This window comes from Sus scrofa, chromosome 1 (assembly GCF_000003025.6).
Source record: "Sus scrofa isolate TJ Tabasco breed Duroc chromosome 1, Sscrofa11.1, whole genome shotgun sequence".
In the NCBI taxonomy this organism is placed as follows: Eukaryota; Metazoa; Chordata; class Mammalia; order Artiodactyla; family Suidae; genus Sus; species Sus scrofa.
Genome location: NC_010443.5, coordinates 100,238,893 through 100,257,251, shown reverse-complemented (window position 1 = coordinate 100,257,251; position 18,359 = coordinate 100,238,893). Strand labels below are relative to the sequence as shown.

The window sequence follows — 18,359 nt, the reverse complement described above, 5'->3', positions numbered from 1 at the left end:
ACACTGTCCTGAGGTGGCCCCTGTGGTCGGATGGTGAGGTTCAAGGCCAGGGCACCGTCTCAAGCTCTCTCCAGGCTCTCAAGGGTCCGAGCCTCATCCCACCTTTTGGTTGGACCTCCTTATTCTGTACTCTGCCCTCTGCTCAGTGGGTTCTGGAGGGCAGGAGAAGCTCTTTCAAGGCCCTCGGGACTGATCTATCATGGTGTCCCCGGATGTAATTCAAATAAAATCCACACAAACCCGCTTTAAATTGTGTCCTTCAAAATTCAGATCTTGATAGTCTTAACCTCCAGTATCTCAGAATGCGATCTTATTTGGAAATAGTCATTGCAGATGAATTTGTTAAGATGAGTCATTAGGGTAGGTCCTAATCCAGGATGGCTGGTATCTTTTTTTAATTTTTTTATCTTTTTATTTTTAGGGCCACACTTGCAGCATATGGAAGTCCCTAGGCTAGGGGCTGAATCGGAGCTGTAGCTGAGGCCTAAGCCACAGCCACAGCAACTCAGGATATAAGCCACATCTGTGACCTATGCTGCAGCTTGCGGCAAGGCTGGTTTTTTTTTTAACCCATGGAGCGAGGCCAGGGATCGAACTTACATCATCACGGACATTAGTCGGATTCTTAACCTGCTGAACCACAGTGGAAATTCCATGGCTGGTGTCTTTCTAAAAAGGGAGAATTTGGACACAAATATGCATGCTGGGGGATGAGGCAGACATCGGCATGATGCTTCCATATGCCAAAAAAAGACTAAACATTGCCAGCAAACCACCAGAAGCTAGGAGTGGCCCCAGAAAGATTCTGCCTCACAGCCCTCAGAAGAAACCAAACCTGATGTCGCCTCGATCTTGGACTTCCAGCCTCCAGAACTGTGAGACAGTAGATTTTTTAAGTCACTCAGTTTGTGGTGCTTTGTTACAGAAGCCCTGGCAAACTAATCTAATATCCAGCAAAGGTCTCATTTCTTCCCACAATGATTACTTTGATTTTTTTTTTTTTTTGTTCATTTTTAATAGCAACAAATTCCTTACAAATCGTTCTGGGCGTCCCTGCTCTGCTGGGGACCTGACTCTTGGGTACAGGGCCCTGAAACATCATCAGGTTGTCTCAGGAGGAGGAGCAGGAGGCCTGCCTCTGGCCTCATGCAGTTCAGCCTGCGCTGCTCGCCAGACAAAGATTTCTCAGATGCTGGGTGTCTTTGGAGAATGTAAGCTTTGGATCTGGGGTTCAAATCCTGGGCCGGCAACTTACTTCCTGATGACTCACATTAAGTTTCTTAACCTCTCTGAACCTCTGATTCTTCATCTGCAAAACAGAATACTTCCCAAGGTGTTGTCAGGGCTCAGTGGGAATGAATGAGAAACACCTGGTCCTCTGCCCTGTCTTTCTCAATCTCTGTTGCTAGAGATTTCAGTGGTTCTTTTTCTGCTCGATATTTTATCTTCTAGCTCCGTGGCCAGCTCTCTCCCAACCTTTTTACTCTCCAGCACCCCCACCCCTGTCAAGCCCCTGCTGTGTGTGAGATGCCTGCCCCCTTTGCTCTGCCAGTAGCCCTCACCTGGAATGGCTCCTCCTTCCCTTCCTATTTTGATCCTAACAACCCACAAGGCTCACTTTACCTTCCACCTCCTCAGGACATCCTTTTTGACCCCTCCAGCTCCAAATGACCACTATCTTACAGGAAAAATGGGGCCAGAAAAGGAGGTGGGGAAAGGAATGTTTTTGACAAAGGATCCCATCTGTGTCACTCAATTCTACACTGGCTAGATGCTCCTTGCCTGTTTTTTTTTTTTGTTTGTGTTTTTAAATTTTATGGCTGCACCTTTGGCATATGGAAGTTCCTGGGCCAGGGACTGAATCTGAGCCACAGCTGCAACCTACACCTTAGCTCCAATAATGCCAGATCCTTGAACCCACTGGGCTGGACTGGGGATAGAATCCATACCTCTGCAGTGGGAACTCCTAGATGTATCTATCTTGTCTGATTTGCTAAGATTTCATGTTCCCTCTTTCCCATCGGATCATCTACCCCTAACAGGTGGGGAGCAGCAGTAAAGTCAACACTGCTATTTATCAAGCGCTGAGAATGGACTGATTTCTTAGAGTGGCCAGGGGAGGGAGAAGCAGTGTAATTTCCCTCTTATAAATACCCAGCACAGACTTTTGACATTAGCATGTGTCTGCTGGTGATGACAGTGGTGACATGTTAATGACTGATATCTGGTTGTCACGCCCACACTCTTTGCTCCTTTCAGTGAGGGTGGTGTGGGTACAGAGTGACAAAGTGAGCAGGGCCAGATCTGGGTAAACTAGTGGCCACCAAGGTGGCGTCACCCAAGCCTGCTCTATGCAGATGACTGTGGGGGCCCTGCTGTGGGACCCGACAGTCCCACTTTCAGAGAAACTACATGGAGTAATAGTCTGGGTGTGCAGGAGGCCTCTGTTAAAATGCAGAAAGGTAGTTGTCAACAACAGGTATTCACAGTGGGGGAGATGCCTACAGATGTGAGCCTGCGTTACAGTTCACCACGGGCTCTGTTGGGTAGAAAGGATGCCACATGAATGCTTTTTAGGTGAGTATCGTGCATGATTCTGAGGGACTAGGATGCCAGAGGTGAGGAGGAGAGACCATTTGGCCCCTGAAACGGAGGCTGTAAAGGGCATGAGTGGCTCTGGGTGGCCTAAGGACCCTGAACGCATGCACTGGGCGTGGAGAACTGAGGCTGAGAGCTTTCCTTCTGGGGCCAGTGGCTAAGCCTACCTGGGGCAGCCCTCAGGGCACCTGCAGCCAGCAGGACTGGGCATCCCTGGAGGAAGTCCCTCTGGCTGGCTGAGATTGCCAGAGAGCAGAAGGTCTGCCCTGTTGCACACAGCCCCACGACTTTCTTTTGATTTTAATAGTCTTGAATAGAAATGTTCTCCAGTAGCTTTGCAGTTCTCTTTCTTCCTCTCCCCCCCTCCCCTGATCCCCACCCCCAGACAGCAGTATCTTTTTAATTTTTTTTTCCCCACCCAAAGACTTGCAGACAAATACCAACCACTCCTCACTGAATCTGAGGTGGGATGTCCAGGCTCCGCTTGGGGCCACCCCTGCATCCCTGTGGCAGCCCCTGGACAGAACCCTGGGGCTCCAAGGAACACAATTTGAAAGTGACTGTGGAGAAAACAGCGCGGGACCTTGAGTCAGAAGGTCCTGGAAGGAAGCCAAGCTCTACCCCGTATTAGTCACATAAGCCTGTCTCTCAGCCCCCACTGAGACTTTGCCTCATTTTTCAAATGGGAGATGATAACATGAGCCCTGCCTTTACCCCAGGATTATCATGTGAATCATGTGATAATCAAATAGGTGGAAAGTGATCCCCATCCAAGCTTCCATTGTCCTTCACGTTATACCCACCACTGGCTGCTTAAAATCCACTGACCGTGACTTCGCACCCTCCTGCAGGGTCAAGAATGTGAACATCATGATTCTGAGCCATCACTTACTGCAGCCCTTGGAAATCAGAGGGAGGCAGAAACTCCTTTCAAGAGCCTGATGACTATGCCTCTTTGTTAATTCTGATGTATGCCTTTCTATTTTTTCCATCTCCTTCCTTGTCAGACTCCTGGCTGTCACTTCTCTCCGCGCTAAGGGTGCCTGTCGAATCCCCAGTTGGCTGCCTCTTATCCATTGTGGAGTTGACAAGTGGATAATGAAGTTGATGAGAACCCTGTGTAAAGTTAGGTACACAGCTCAGGTGAAGTGTATCATCGTGTACCTCTATGTACCATCTGTTCAGCAGCTAAGGATATTTCTAACTTCCATCTTGCCTGTGTCTCAGATGAAGGCAGCTGCAAAACAGAGGGATTGCCCTTTACACTCATGACTTCAAAACCTGTATTGAGTTTGGGAGCCACCAGCCAACCCTCACGCATGCTCCTCTGCTGCCAGACCCATAGGAGGACCCTGGGTCAAGGTTGAATTGACAGAAACAGGTGTCTTTATGCCAAGTTCTCTGACACCAGGTTCTGGCTGCCTTGGGTCCTTTGGTTTTCTTTCCTTCCCTGGGCCGCTGTGTTCCACCAGGTAACACAGGTAGCTCACATTTCCCTAGGGCTTCTACCCTTTCAGGCCCCACGGTGAGTACTTTGCATTATTATTATTATTTTTGTCTTTTTGTCCTTTTAGGGCCACACTCGCAGCATATGGAGGTTCCCAGGCTAGGGGGTGAATCACAGCAACGCCAGATCTGAGTCGCATCTGCGACCTACACCACAGCTCATGTCAATGCCAGATCCTTAACCCACTGAGCAAGGCCAAGGATCAAACCCCCAACCTCATGGTTCCTAGTCGGATTCATTTCCCCTGTGCCACAATGGGAACTCCCTGAATTCTTATTCTCAATTCATCCTCAAAACAACCTGAGAATATAGATGCTGTTCTTTCCTTCTTAAAGATAAGAAAACTGAGCAAAGAGAGGTTGAAGAGCTTGCTTAAGGTCACAGATTTTTAAGAAACAGAATCAGAGTTGGAACCCTGCCTGATGTAGTACAGATTCTTCCTTCTGAGTTCTCAACAGTGAATCCAAGGCCCTGCTGCATCCTGGGTGTCCACGTTTTTTCCTCCAAAAGGTGAGTGGTCTGCACTGGAAATCTCACATGCACCATTCAGTCCACTGAGAACAAGGAAAGATGTCCTCCAGGGAGCAGAGGGGTGCCCCCCCCACATGAGGTTCTGTGGGGGTGGGGGGATGGGGCTACAGGTAGACAAGAGTCAGGTGGTATGAGTTCTGAAGGAGTAGGAAGGTTGCTTGAAAAGTACTGCCTCCACCTGCTGGTTGATGCCTGAAAATTCCTTTCCCTGGGATTCAACCTTTCCTATCATGGTCACGAGTCAGACTTAACATATGGCCAGAGTTAGGAGATATTTATATTTTAATATTCATAGTAAAGTGTAAATGACTGATACCGGCTCCCTTTTAAAGATCCATGGAGGGTTTTGAGAGAAGGAAGAAGCATCCAGTGGTGCTCCTGTGTGTGTAAAGAAGGATGGGAAAGAAGAGAGGGGACAACAAACTGAGGATGGATGCTCTAATGTGGGAAAAGGGATGCAGAAAGGGGAGGCTGAGAGATTAGACTCTACCAGCTCTGCACTTTTGTCTAAAACCAGACCTGGCTCCAGATACTCTCATTCTCTTATACCATCAGAGATGTTCGTTGCATAAAGGTGAGCTGCCTGCTGAAAATATTTAAGGAAAACTTAATTTGCAAAGGAATTCACCAAGCTTTTCTTTTTATTTTTATTTATTTTATTTTTTTCTAATGCTCTGACTTGAAGATGATTGGTTTTTGAAAACTGCCTCTACTTGGATACCACATGGGCATTGAAATGACCGTGTGTGTGTATGTGTGTGTAGGAAATCTTATATGTACCTAGAGTAGGCTCTTACACATAATATGCCTCAGGATATACTGATTTCAGTGGTACAGGCCTTCATAATTTTTTTTCCCATCAGAAAACAAAAAATGTTTAAGTTTCAACTGAATAGGAATCCTTCCTTTATGAATAAAGTGAAGTCAAATTCTTATTCCTTCACTATCTCTCTAGGGCCATGCCCATCCTGGATATGCTTTGTCTTCCTGGTGGGTTTATTCCTGGAGCTTTTATGTTGCTGCCTCTTTTTGGCCATGCCCATAGCATGTGAAAGTTCTGGGTCAGAGATAGAACCCAAGCCAGTAACCTCAGCCACAGCAGTGATAATGCCAAGTCCTTAACCACCAGGCCACCAGGGAACTCTCATTCTTTTGTCTTGAAAGACAGATTTATATTTAATTTTTAATTGCAAACGTGGTAGAGGTTCACTTAAAAAATTTGAGCCATTAAAGGAATAGTGTTTAAAATGAAAGTCATTCCTTGATTCTCAAGATACCCCCACCCTCCCTCCCTAAAGGGAATCACAATTTAGCACAATTCCTGTTTTTCCTTCCCTGTATCCACACTCCCAATAAACTTTCAAAAAATGAAATAATTCTGTTATATTTTACCTTAACCTACTTTCTTCACCTCAATTACAGATGACTTCTCATTTAGGATGAAAAGAGCCTTTTTAAAATGGTCACACGGTGGTGCAGAGTCCCTTCGTCATTTACAATCTCTGTTCAAAATTCTTTATTATTTTTGGCTGTGTCCACAGCATGTGGAAGTTCCCTGGCCAGGGGCAGAAACCATGCAACAGCAGGGACCCGAGCCGTAGCAGTGACCCTGCCAGATCCTTAACTGGTAGGGCATCAGAACTCCCAAAACTCTTTAAATTTTGGTGCCAAAACTCTTGTTCTCTCTGTGAGTTTGAGTGCTCTGAAATATAACCGCATAGGTTAATTCACTGCGTCAAGCTGTTGTGAGCAGTGAGATGCTCTTCTGGAAGGAAATGAATACAGTTTACATACTGACACACACCTGGATCTGAAAAAGTAGGAGTGGGTTAGAAATTGGAAGCCTAACCTGAACAGTATCACTTAAAAATAGGAGCAGAGTCACCGTTTTGCTTTTCTGCTATTAAGATGAGGCCCTGGAGAGTCTGAGCATTGTCAGAGCTGCCAACAGCAGATGTCACTGTTAAGAGCTAAAGCAGCCAAGGCAGGTGAAGCAGAAGATCAGGCATGGGAGAGATGAGCCTTCTGGGGCTGTCCCTCTGGCCTGGTGTCCCCTCTTCCCCCATCCTTCCGGGCTGCCCCTGTCCAGGCTTCGTGGAGAGGTTTGGGGGGCAGAGTCTAAGGTGGGTTTGCCAGGGTCCTCAGATCCATCCTGTCCTGCCTCCTTGGTCTTGCCACTCACAATCTGAAACCTCAGTTGTGACTCTGCTCCCCTTGAAGTAAGAGTTTTAAGTAAAGAATACCGCCCCCCCCCGCCCCCACTGGCTGAGGAGGCAGCTATGTGTCTGACAGCAGCTTTGCTCACCCGGTACCACCCTTCTTGTAATCTTGTAGCGCCTACATGCCTTATGTCCTTGCTAGCAGCTCTGCTAGCCGTGCTCCAAACATTGCTTATCAGTTTCGTTTTTTGTAATCGTTTACTTAGCGTCTTAGGCAGGAACGCTGTCTGCTCCTGGAAGGGGGAGGGCTGGGCTGCTTGAACAGGAAAAACAAGACCCAGAAGTCTGTACTGTATAAAAGCTACTGGGAACAAAGACCTGGTGCTCAGACTCTGGAGGCGACTCCTCTGAGCCCACACCCATGCTGAATAAACCTGGCTATTCCACATTTCCAAATGCCATTTTCTCTTTGCACTGCCACGGATTCTGCAACACCCTCTCCTCCAGTTGGCCAAAGTGGAGCTGAGAAAAGTGGTACCCTTTTCTTGTATGGCCTTAGGGACATATGCCACTAAATAACTGAGACAAATTTGGGGAAAGTCTTATTGCATCTAGCAGATATGTCCCTGAAAACTCAAGCCCATGATGGATGGAGGAAGATCTCTATCTGCTCAGCAAGCACAAGATTCAAGGGAAGTGCATCTGCAGAATACACTTTGGTTTTGTAATGTAAACAAACACACCCTTATCTAGCTCTCCAGCAAGCCCAGAGTTGGGTAGTTTGGTTTGCTTAAATCAGGAGCCATATCTGAGAAGAAAATTCACCATTCAAGAAGGAAGCAGACTGTTAAAAAGAATATGGTGTAGACAAAGTTGTAGTGCTATGGAGGAGGCAGTCTGGTATTCTGGCTAAATGAGGGTTAAGCAGAAAAGGCTTTTTGTTTCAATCCCTGTGGTTGGAAATATCTCTGAAATGTCCCCATTCGATTTCCTGCCTTAGTGCAAAGCAACCAGGGAACAGAATTCAATTTTTGATGACTTGAATGACTTTGTTAGCTTCTGGGTCTTTCTGAATTTTAGTTAATTATGGCACCAGGCACCACAGAGGAGCATAAAAAACATAGAAGACATTTGGCATTTGATCTACAGAGTGTCCAGATTCAGAAGCAATTTGAAGCAAAAAACCAAAGAATGATGGAATTGCTGGTGAGACTTGTATTTGCTTTCTCATTCGTCTGCTCCTCAAAGCCAAGTCTAGATCTTACTGTCATCTTAGCCAAGTCACTTTTGGGGGTGGGGGGTACTGCTCCAGGTAGTGAGATGAGCTGATTTCATTTCTTTTCCTTTTCTCAGGGCTTCACCCATGGCATATGGAAGTTCCCAGGCTAGGGGTCGAATTGGAGCTACAGCTGCCAGCCTACACCACAGCCATGCCAGATCCAAGTCAGGTCTGCGGCCTGCACTGCAGTTCATGGCAACACTGCATCCTTAACCCACTGAGTAGGGCCAGGGATCTAACTTCTGTCCTCATGGGTACTAGCTGGGTTCGTTATGCTGAGCCACAATGGGAACTCCGAGATGAGCTGATTTTTAGGCCCTTACTTGGCCCTCACATTCCAAGAACCATGCTGCTCTGTCTGGTAAGTTGGGCCTTCCTATTAATTGCTACTTTGCTCACTGCCATGTGTGCCTGGCTCATCAGGAAACTTCTCAAGTGCTGATAGGCTGGCTCCTGTGGCAGGATGCACCATGGAGGCTGCAGACACTTGTCACTGTCAAAACAGAGCCCTTCAGGGGAACTGGACAGGCCTAAGGCCATTAACTGGCACCACTCAGGAAGACGATGATAGTCTTTAAACCTGGCTGTTTCTCCTGCACACAGACTCTGAGGGTGATGCGAACAGAATTGGCCTTCCCTGGGGAGCTGGAGGTGCATGTAGGGCAGAGACCAGATGTTCAAGGAGGAAAGCTGCTTTGATTTCGCACTGTTTCAAATCTAGAAATCTGGGGTCTCTGTCTTGAGAAGAACTAAGGGTAGGTGGCTGGGACAGGAGTCCTTGACGGCCTTGATAATCAGCACTGGAGTTGGCTGTCTGAGGTCCTAGTGCCTTCCTACACATGCGCAGCACATGTGCACCTGAATATGTTCTCTTTGAACTCAGCGAGTGGGATGTAGGTGCACATTCTCTTTCATTTGCCAGGGAGGAGGCTGAGCCCCACAGGGTAGGGTGACTTGCTCAGGGTCATGCAGGTCATATATAGGATGCAGGGTTGGAACCCAGGCCTCTGATGCCAGCCCCTTGGTCTTTCTTCTATTCTGAAAAGATTCCACATTGCTTTAATTTCTAATCCCAATTCTATGCCCTCAGGGGGAAGAAAAGCAGCTATTGTTCCTGTTTCCAGATGGGGATACCAAGGCACAGAGCGGTGATAATTTGCTTCTGGTCACTTCGTGCGTTGGGAGTGGAATGGAGATGGTCTGAATCCCAGGCCAGAGTTCCCCAATGAGCAATTTATTTAGTCCTGTGCATTCCTGGTGGGCTGTGAACTGCCCACTGTCCATGTCCTGAGCAAGAAGGCTCAGATGAGGAAACAGGAAAGCATGGAGGGAGCGGGGACGAGAGGGAGGAACAGAAGCAAGCAAAGTTGGGCTGGTACCCACTCCTGGGAGCCAAGCCTGCAGTGTGATGATGCCTGCAGGTCACCCCACATGCTGCTCTTGGTCCTTTGGTCCCAGTCCTGACAGGCCTGCCTAGAACCTACTTCTTTATCTCTGTAACAGCCTCCATCTTATTCAGCCTCATCCCAGTACCTTTCCACGGATGGTCTCTAAGCCCCCATGGGGGAGTTCAGACAGGCCTGCCTTCATTTGTACTCCTTGGAATAGACATCCTTCCCTTCCACGTGGCTGCTCTGAGGACAGTGGGAACTGCTCTCAGGAATTGATCCAACCCATACCCATATGATGCTGAGGGTAGAGGGTCCCCGCGCCCCCCAGTCTTCCAAAGTCAGAGGCCACCAAGGCAATAAAGGGAGTGAGGGCTCCTTTTTGTTGCAAAGAGGAGCTTAAGCAAAAAACAAATAAAAAAAAAACCTCCTCGGGGGTATTTGATGGAGGTTAGGGGGAGTCAAGTTCCCAAAGGACTGAAAACATTAACCAGAGGGTGTTCTCTCTCTCTCTCTCTCTGCAGGTTTCCTGACCCCCAACTTCCCTCCTCACTTGTCACCCTCTATCTGCACGTGTGTACTGCTGTCTGCTCTGCTCTCAGACAAGAGGGACCACCACGCCTTACCCTCTGCCTGTTGGTCAGGGTGGAAGCATGGATGGTGAGTCAGGTGCCTAAAGGGGGATCCTGAGAGAGAAAGGAGAAAAGCAAACCACTGTTCTTCTGGGGCTGAGCCCCAGCTCCATGCAGCCCTGTATCCAGCTCTGTGGCCAGCTCTCCTGGCTGGGAACTACATCTGGGGCTAAAGAGCTGTGTGGGTAAACTCTGGGACTGTTAAAGTATTTTAGTCTACATAAGTTTCCCACTTAAACACAGACTCCATGAAGGCAGGGACCTTGTCTACAGCCTTGTGTTTCAGTTTTGTATCCCAGCACCTAGACCATAGTTGGTATTCAAATATTTGTTGATGGAATATTTCGTATTTTAGTTTTAAAAATTGCATAGTTGATGTGCAATATTATATGTTACAGGTGTACAATATAGTGATTCACAATTTTTCAAGGTTATAAAATATTGGCTATATTCCCAATGCTGTACAATATATCCATTAGCTTATTTATTTTATGTTTAGTAGTTTGTACCTCTTAATTCCCTACCTCTATCTTGCCCCTTTCCTATTCCTTCTCCCCAGTGGTAACCCCTAGTTTGTTCTCTATATCTGTGAGTCTGTTTTTCTGTTACACTCGCTAGTTTACTTTTTAGATTCCACATTTAAATGATATCATACAGTATTTGTCTTTCTCTGTCTGACTTAGACTACTACTCTCCAAATCCATCCATGTTGTTACAAATGGCAAAATTTCCTTCTTTGTTATGCCTGAGTAGTATTTTAATGCTTAGTGTGTATATATGTGTGTGTATCTAATTTAATATATACATATATATCACATCTTTACCCATTCATCTGTTGATGCACACTTAGATTGCTTCTATATCTTGGCTATTGTAAATAATGCTGCTATGAACATTGGGTGTTTATGGGTCTTTTTGAATTAGTGTTTTCGTTTTTCCAGATATATACCTGGGAGTGGAAATGATGGGGTATATGGTAGCTCTCGTTTTAGTTTTCTGAGAAACCACCATATTGTTTTTCAGAGTGGGAGCAGTAAGGTCCATTCTCAACAATGGGTTCCCTTTTTCTACATCCTCGCCAACATTTATTATTGGCGTTCTTTTTGATGATAGCAATTCTAACAGATGTGAAGCGATATCTTATTGTGGTTTTAATTTGCATTTCTCTGATGATTAATGATGTTGAACATCTTTTTATGTGCCTGTTGGCTATTTGTATGTCTTCTCCAGAAAAATGTCTATTCAGGTCTTCTGCCCATTTAAAAAAATTTTTTTCTGTTCAATTGTATTAGCTGTTTGTATATTTTGGTTATTAAACCCTTATTGGTCATATATTTTCTTCCATTCAGTAGGTTGTCTTTGTTTTGGCAATTGCTTCTTTTAAGTTTATGTGCCATTTGTTTATTTTTGCTTTTGTTTCCTTTGCTTTAGGGGACAGATTAAAAAATATTGCTAAGATTTATGTCAAAGAGTGTTCCACCTATGTTTTCGTCTAGGAGCTTTATGGTTTCTGGTCTCATTTAGGTCTCTAATCCATTTAAATTTTATTTATGGTGTTAAAGAATTTTCTTTCATTCTTTTACATGTAGTTGTCCAGTTACCCCAGTGCTTACTGAAGAGACTGTCTTTTTCACTATATTCTTGCCTACTTTCTCATAGAATCATTAATCATAAGTGTCAGGGTTAACTTCTGGGTTCTCAGTTCTGCTCCACTGATCTATGTGTCTGTTTTTGTGCCAATACCACACTACTTTAATGACTATAGCTTTGTAGAATAGCCTGAAGTCAGAGCAGATGATACCTCCAGCTATGTTCTTTTTTCTCAAGATTATTTTAGCTATTTGGGGTCTTTTATGTTTTAAAATACAAATTTTAAAATTTCTGTATTCTAGTTCTGTGAAAAGTGCCCGTGGTATTTTGATAAGGATTGCACTGAATCTGTAGATTGACTAGGGAAATATGGTCATTTTAACAATATTAATCCTTCTAGTTCATGAACATGGTACATCTTTCTATCTGTTTGTGTCATCTTCAATTTCTTTCATAAGTGGTTTACAGTTTTCCAAGTATAGGTCTTTTACTTCTTTAGGTAGGTTTAGTCCTAGGTATTTTATTTTTTTGATGAGATGGGTTATTTCATCTAATTTCTTTCTGATAGTTCATTGTTAATATACAGAAATCTGTAGCATTTCTATATACTAACTATTATCCTGCAACTTTACCAAATTCATTGATGAGTTCTAATAGTTTTCTAGTGGTGTTTTTAGGATTTTCTATGTATAGTATCACATCATCTACAAAGAGTGACAGTTTTGCTTCTTCCTTTCCAATTTGGATTCCTTTTCCTCTTTTTCTTCTCTCATTGCTGTGGCTAGGGCTTCTAATACTTCGTTGAATAAAAGTGGTGAAAGTGCGCATATTAGTCTTTTGCTTGATCTTAGAAGAAATGCTTTCACCTTTTCATTGTTGAATATATTATCTGTGGGTTTGTCATATATGGTCTTTATTATGTTGAGGTAGCTTCTCTCTGGAGAAGGTTTTTTTTGTTGTTGTTATAAATGTTGAATTTTTTCAAAAGATTTTTCTGCATCTATGGAGATGGTCATATGGTATTTATTCTTCAGTTAATGTGGTGTATCACATTGATTGATTTGTAGATACTGAAAAATCCTTGCATCTCTGAGATAAATCCCACTTGATCAGGATTTATGATCCTTTTTTTGTATCATCTGATTCAGTTTGCTAATATTCTGTTGAGGATTTTTGTATCTATGTTCATCAGTGACATTGGCCTATAATTTTCTTTTTTGTGATATCTTTGTCTTGCTTGATATCAGGGTAAAGTTGGCCTTGTAGAATGAGTTTGGAAATTTTCCTTCCTCTGTAACTTTTTTCGAATAGTATGAGAAGGATAGATGTTAACTCTTCTCTAAATGGGAGAATTCACCTGTGAAGCCATCTGGTCCTGGACTTTTGTTTGTTGGGATTTTTTATTTTTATTATTCATTCAATTTCATTACTGGTGATTGGTCTGTTTATATTTTCTATTTCTTCCTGGTTCAGTCTTGGGAAAATGTACATTTCTAAGAATTTGTCCATTTCTTCTAGATTGTCCATTTCATTGGCATGTAGTTGTTCATAGTAGTCTCTTATGATCTTTGCTATTTCTGTGGTGTCAGTTGTAACTTCTTTTTCATTTTTGATTTTGATTCAGGTCCTCTCTTTTTTTGAGGAGTCTAGCTAAAGTTTTTTAAATTTTTTAATAATTGATTTACAATGTCCTGTCAGTTTATGCTATACAGCAAAGTGACCCAGTCATACATATACATACATTCTTTTTCTCATATTATGTTCTATCATGTTCTGTCACAAATGACTGGATATAGTTCCCTGTGCTATATTTCTGGACTTCATTGCTTATCCATTTTAAATGTAATAGTTTGCAGGCAACCACAAGTATGTTCTCCATGTCTGTGAGTCTGCTTCTGTTCTTTGAATAGGTTCATCTGTGCCATATTTTAGATGCCATATATGAATAATACGATATGGTATTGGTCTTTCTCTGACTTACTTCACTTGGTATAAGAATCTCTAGTTGCATCTATGTTGCTTAAAATGGCATTATTTTTGTTCTTTTTTATGGCTGAGCAGTATTTCATTGTGTATATGTGCCACGTCTTCTTAATCCATTCATCTATTGATGGATATTTAGGTTGTCTCCATGTCTCAGGTATTGTGAATAGTGCTGTAGTGAACATAGAGGTGCATGTATCTTTTTGAATGAAAGTTTTGTCTGGATATATGTCCAGGAGTGGGACTGCTGTATCATGTGGTAGTTCTATATTTAGTTTTTTGAGGAACCTCCATACTATTTTGCATAGTGGTTGTACCAAGTTACATTCCCACCAACAGCATAGGAGGGTTCACTTTTCTCCATACCCTCTCCAGCATTTGTTATTTGTAGACCATTCTGACTGGTGTGAAGTGGTACCTTACTGTAGTTTTGATTTGCATTTCTCTAATAATTAGTGATGTTGAGTACTTTTTTTAATGTGCCTATTGGCCATCTGTATGTCTTCTTTGGAGAACTGTCTACTTAGGTCTCTTTCAACTGGGCTTTTTGTTTGTTTGTTTTGTTTTTGCTGTCGAATTGCATGAGTTGATGGTATATTTTGGAGATTAAGCCCTTGTCAGTAGCATCATTTGCAACTATTTTCTCGCATTCATTAGGTTTTTTTTTTTTTTTTTTTTTTTAATGGTTTCCTTTGCTGTGAAAAAGCTTGTAAGTTTGTTTAGGTCTCAGTGATTTTTTTGTTTTGTTTTGTTTTCATTTCTATTGCCTTGGGAGAGTGACCTAAGAAAACATTTGCACAGCTGATATTAGAGAATGTTTTGCCTATGTTCTCTTCTAGGAGTTTTATGGTGTCATGTCTTATGTTTAAATCTTTAAGCCATTTTGAATTTATTTTTGTGCATTGTGTGAAGGTATGTTTTAGTTTCATTGATTTACATACAGCTATCCAGTTTTCCCAGCACCATCTGTGGAAGAGACTTTTTCCCATTTTATAGTCTTACCTCCTTTGTCAAAGATTAATTGACCATAAGTGTCTGGGTTTATTTCTGGGCTCTCTACTGGTTTTTTTTTTTTTTTTTTTGGTCTGTATGTCTGTTTTTTTGTGCCAGTACCACACACTGTCTTGATTACTGTAGCTTTGTAATATCGTCTGAAGACTGGGAGAGTTATGCCTCCTGTTTGTTTTTCCCCCTCAGGATTGCATTGGCAATTCTGGGTCTTTTATGGTTCAATATAAATTTTTGGTTATTTGTTCTAGTTCTGTGAAAAATGTCATGGGTAATTTGATGGGGACTGCATTAAATCTGTAGATTGGTTTGGGTAGTATGGCCATTTTAATGATATTAACTCTTCCAACCCAGGGGTATGGCATATCTTTTCATTTCTTTGAATCCTCTTAAATTTCATAGATTAATGTTTTATAGTTCTCAGCATATAAGTCTTTCACCTCCTTTGTCAGGTTTATTCCTAGGTATTTAATTTTGGGGAAGTGCAATTTTAAATGTACTATATTTTTATATTCCTTTTCTAATATTTCATTGTTAGTATACAGAAATGCAACTGATTTCTGGGGTTAGTCTTGTATCATGTGACTTTGGTGAATTTGTGGATCAGTTTGAGTAGTTTTTGTGTGCAGTCATTAAGGTTTTCTGTATATAGTGTCATGTCATCTGCATAGTTAGAATTTTACCTCTTCTCTTCCAATTTGGATACCTTTTATTTCTTTTGTTTGTCTGATTCCTGTGGCTAGCACTTCTAATAGTATGTTGAATAAAAGTGGTGAGAGTGGTCATTCTTGTCTTGTTCCAGATTTTAATGGGAAGGCTTTCAGCTTTTCTCTGTTGAATATTACATTGGCTTTGGGTTTGTCATAAATGGCTATTATAATGTTGAGATATGTTTCCTCTATACCCACTTTGTTAAGAGTTTTTATCATGAATTGGATTTTGTCAAATGCTTTTTTTGCAGTTATTGAGATGTTCATGTGTTTTTTGACTTTCCTTCTGTTAATGTGGTGTATGACATTGATTGATTTGCATATGTTGAACCATCCTTGTGAACCTGAGATGAATCCCACTTGGTTGTGGTATATGGTCTTTATGTGATATTGGATTCAGTTAGCTAAAATTTTGTTGAGAATTTTTGCATCTATATTCCTCTAAGATAGTGGCCTCTAACTATCTTTTTTGGTGGTATTTTTGTCTTGTATCAGTATTAGGGTGATGGTGGCTTCATAGAATGTCTTTGGGAGTGTTCCTTCTTCAATCTTTTGGAAAAATTTATGAAGTATGGGTATAAGTTCTTCTTGGGGTATTTGGTAGAATTTTCCTGTGAAGCCATATGGTCCTGGACTTTTGTTTGTAGGGAATGTTTTTATTACATATCCACTTCATTTCTAGCCATCAGTTTGTTCAAATGGTCTATTTATTTTTGATTCAGTTTTGGTGGGCTGTATGTCTCTAGAAAGTTGTCTGTTTTTTTCAGGTTGTTAAATTTGTTGGCTTTTTTTTTTTTTTGTCTTTTTTGCCATTTCTTGGGCTGCTCCCACAGCATATGGAGGTTCCCAGGCTAGGGGTCTAATCGGAGCTGTAGCCACCAGCTTACACCAGAGCCACAGCAATGGGGAATCCGAGCCGCATCTGCAACCTACACCACTGCTCACGGCAATGCTGGATCCCCAACCTACTGGACAAGGCCATGGATCGAACCCGCAACCTCATGGTTCCTAGTCAGATTCGTTAACCACTAAGTCATGACGGGAACTCCTGTTGGCATATAATTGTTCATAGTATTCTCTTAAGGTTTTTTTGTATTTCTGCAGTATCCATTGAGATTTCTCTTTTTTTCATTTCTTATTTGACTTATTTGGGTTCTCTTTCTCTGATGAGTCTGGACAGAGGTTTGTTTACTCATGGTATTTCTACTACACTATCCTGGCCAATGTCCTGATACTTCTTATTTTAAAAAAGCTTTGTTTATTGAAGTATAGTTGATATACAATGTTGTGTTAATTTCTGCTGTACAGCAAAATAGTTATATGTATATATACATTTTATGTTCTTTTCCATCATGGTTTATCACAGGATATTGAATATAGTTCCTATGTAATGCTATACACTAGGGCTGTGTTGTTTATCCATTCTATATATAATAGTTTGCATCTGCTAATCCCAAACTCCCTGTCCATCCTTCCCCTGTCTCTCCTCCCCCTTGGCAACCCCAAGTCTGTTCTCTGTGTCTGTGAGTCTGTTACTGTTTCACAGATAGGTTCATTTGTGTCATATTTTCGATTCTGAATATAACTGGTATGGTGTGTCTTTCTCTTTCTGACTCATTTAATATGATGATCTATAGTTGCATCCATGTTGCTGCAAATGGCATGATTTCATTCTTTTTTTATGACTGTTATTCCACTGTATATATGTGCCATGTCTTTATCCATTCTTCTGTCAATGGACATTTGGATTGTTTCCTGGGAACCTCCATATGCTGTGGGAGCGGCCCAAGAAATGGCAATGGAAATGTCAATGGACATTTGGATTGTTTCACAATTGTGAATTGTGCTGCTATGAACAAAGGGATGCATGTCTTTTTTGGATTGATTGATGGATCATATGGTAATTCTATTTTTAGTTTTTTGAGGAAGCTGCAATAACTTACATCCCCACTAGCAATGTAGATGGTTCCCTTTTCTCCACACCCTCTCCAGCATTTTTTACCTGTAGACTTTTTAATGATGGCCATTCTGACCAGTGTGAGGCTAATACCTCGTTGTAGCTTTGATTTGCATTTCTGTAATAATCAGCAATGTTAAACGCATTTTCATGTTCCTTGTGGTCATCTGAAGTCTTCTTTGGAGAAATGTCTATTTAGGTCTATGTTTTGATTGGGTTGTCTTTTTGTTGAGTTGTCTGAGCTGTTTGTATATTTTGGAAATTAAGCTCAGTTACATCACTTGCAAATATTTTCTCCCAGTCTGTAAGTTATCTTGTTTTGCTTATAGTTTCCTTTGCTGTACAAAAGCCCTTAAGTTTTATTAGGTTCCATTTGTTTATTTAGCTTTAATTTCTATTGCCTTGGGAAGCTGACCTAAGAAAACATTGGTATGATTTATGTCAGAATGTTTTGTCTATGTTGTTCTAGGACTTTTATGGTATCCTGTCTTATATTTAAGTCTTTTAAAAGCCATTTTAAGTTTATTTTTGTGTATGGTGTGAGAATGAATTCTAATTTTATTGACTGACCTATGGCTGTCCAACTTTCCCAATAACCACTTGCTGAAGAAACTTTTTTCCATTGTATAGTCCTATCTCCTTAGTTTAAAATTAATTGACCATAAGTGTATGGGGTTTATTTCTGGGCTCTCTATTCTGTTCCATTTGATCCATATGTCTGTTTCTGTGCCAATACCATGCTGTGTAAAACAGCTTTATGGAGGTATAAATGAAATAAAACTGTGCATATTTAAAGTGCACAATTTGGTAAGTTTATATATTTTAATATTACCATATATTTTGAAATCACCAATCAAAATAATGAACATATATGCATCACCTACAAAAGTTTCCTCATGCCCCTTTACAATCTCTCCCTATTTGTGGGCAACCATTCATCTGTTTTCTGTTACTATAGTTACAACACTGTTATATTTTCTAGAATTCTATATGAATGGAATCTTTTAGTATTTTATA

The 18,359-nt window shown here is 41.8% G+C and overlaps 1 protein-coding gene and 1 long non-coding RNA gene across 7 annotated transcripts in view; one reads left to right on the top strand and one right to left on the bottom strand.

The window, feature by feature from the left end:
• MAPK4 (mitogen-activated protein kinase 4) overlaps nucleotides 1-18,359 on the bottom strand; it is a 184,166-nt gene that overhangs the window by 34,343 nt on the left and 131,464 nt on the right. The window lies entirely within an intron of this gene.
• Nucleotides 1,714-10,784, top strand: LOC110260876. Its single transcript, XR_002344398.1, has 4 exons — nucleotides 1,714-5,210; nucleotides 7,876-8,001; nucleotides 9,165-9,222; nucleotides 9,987-10,784. It is a non-coding gene; the product is annotated as an uncharacterized LOC110260876 (long non-coding RNA).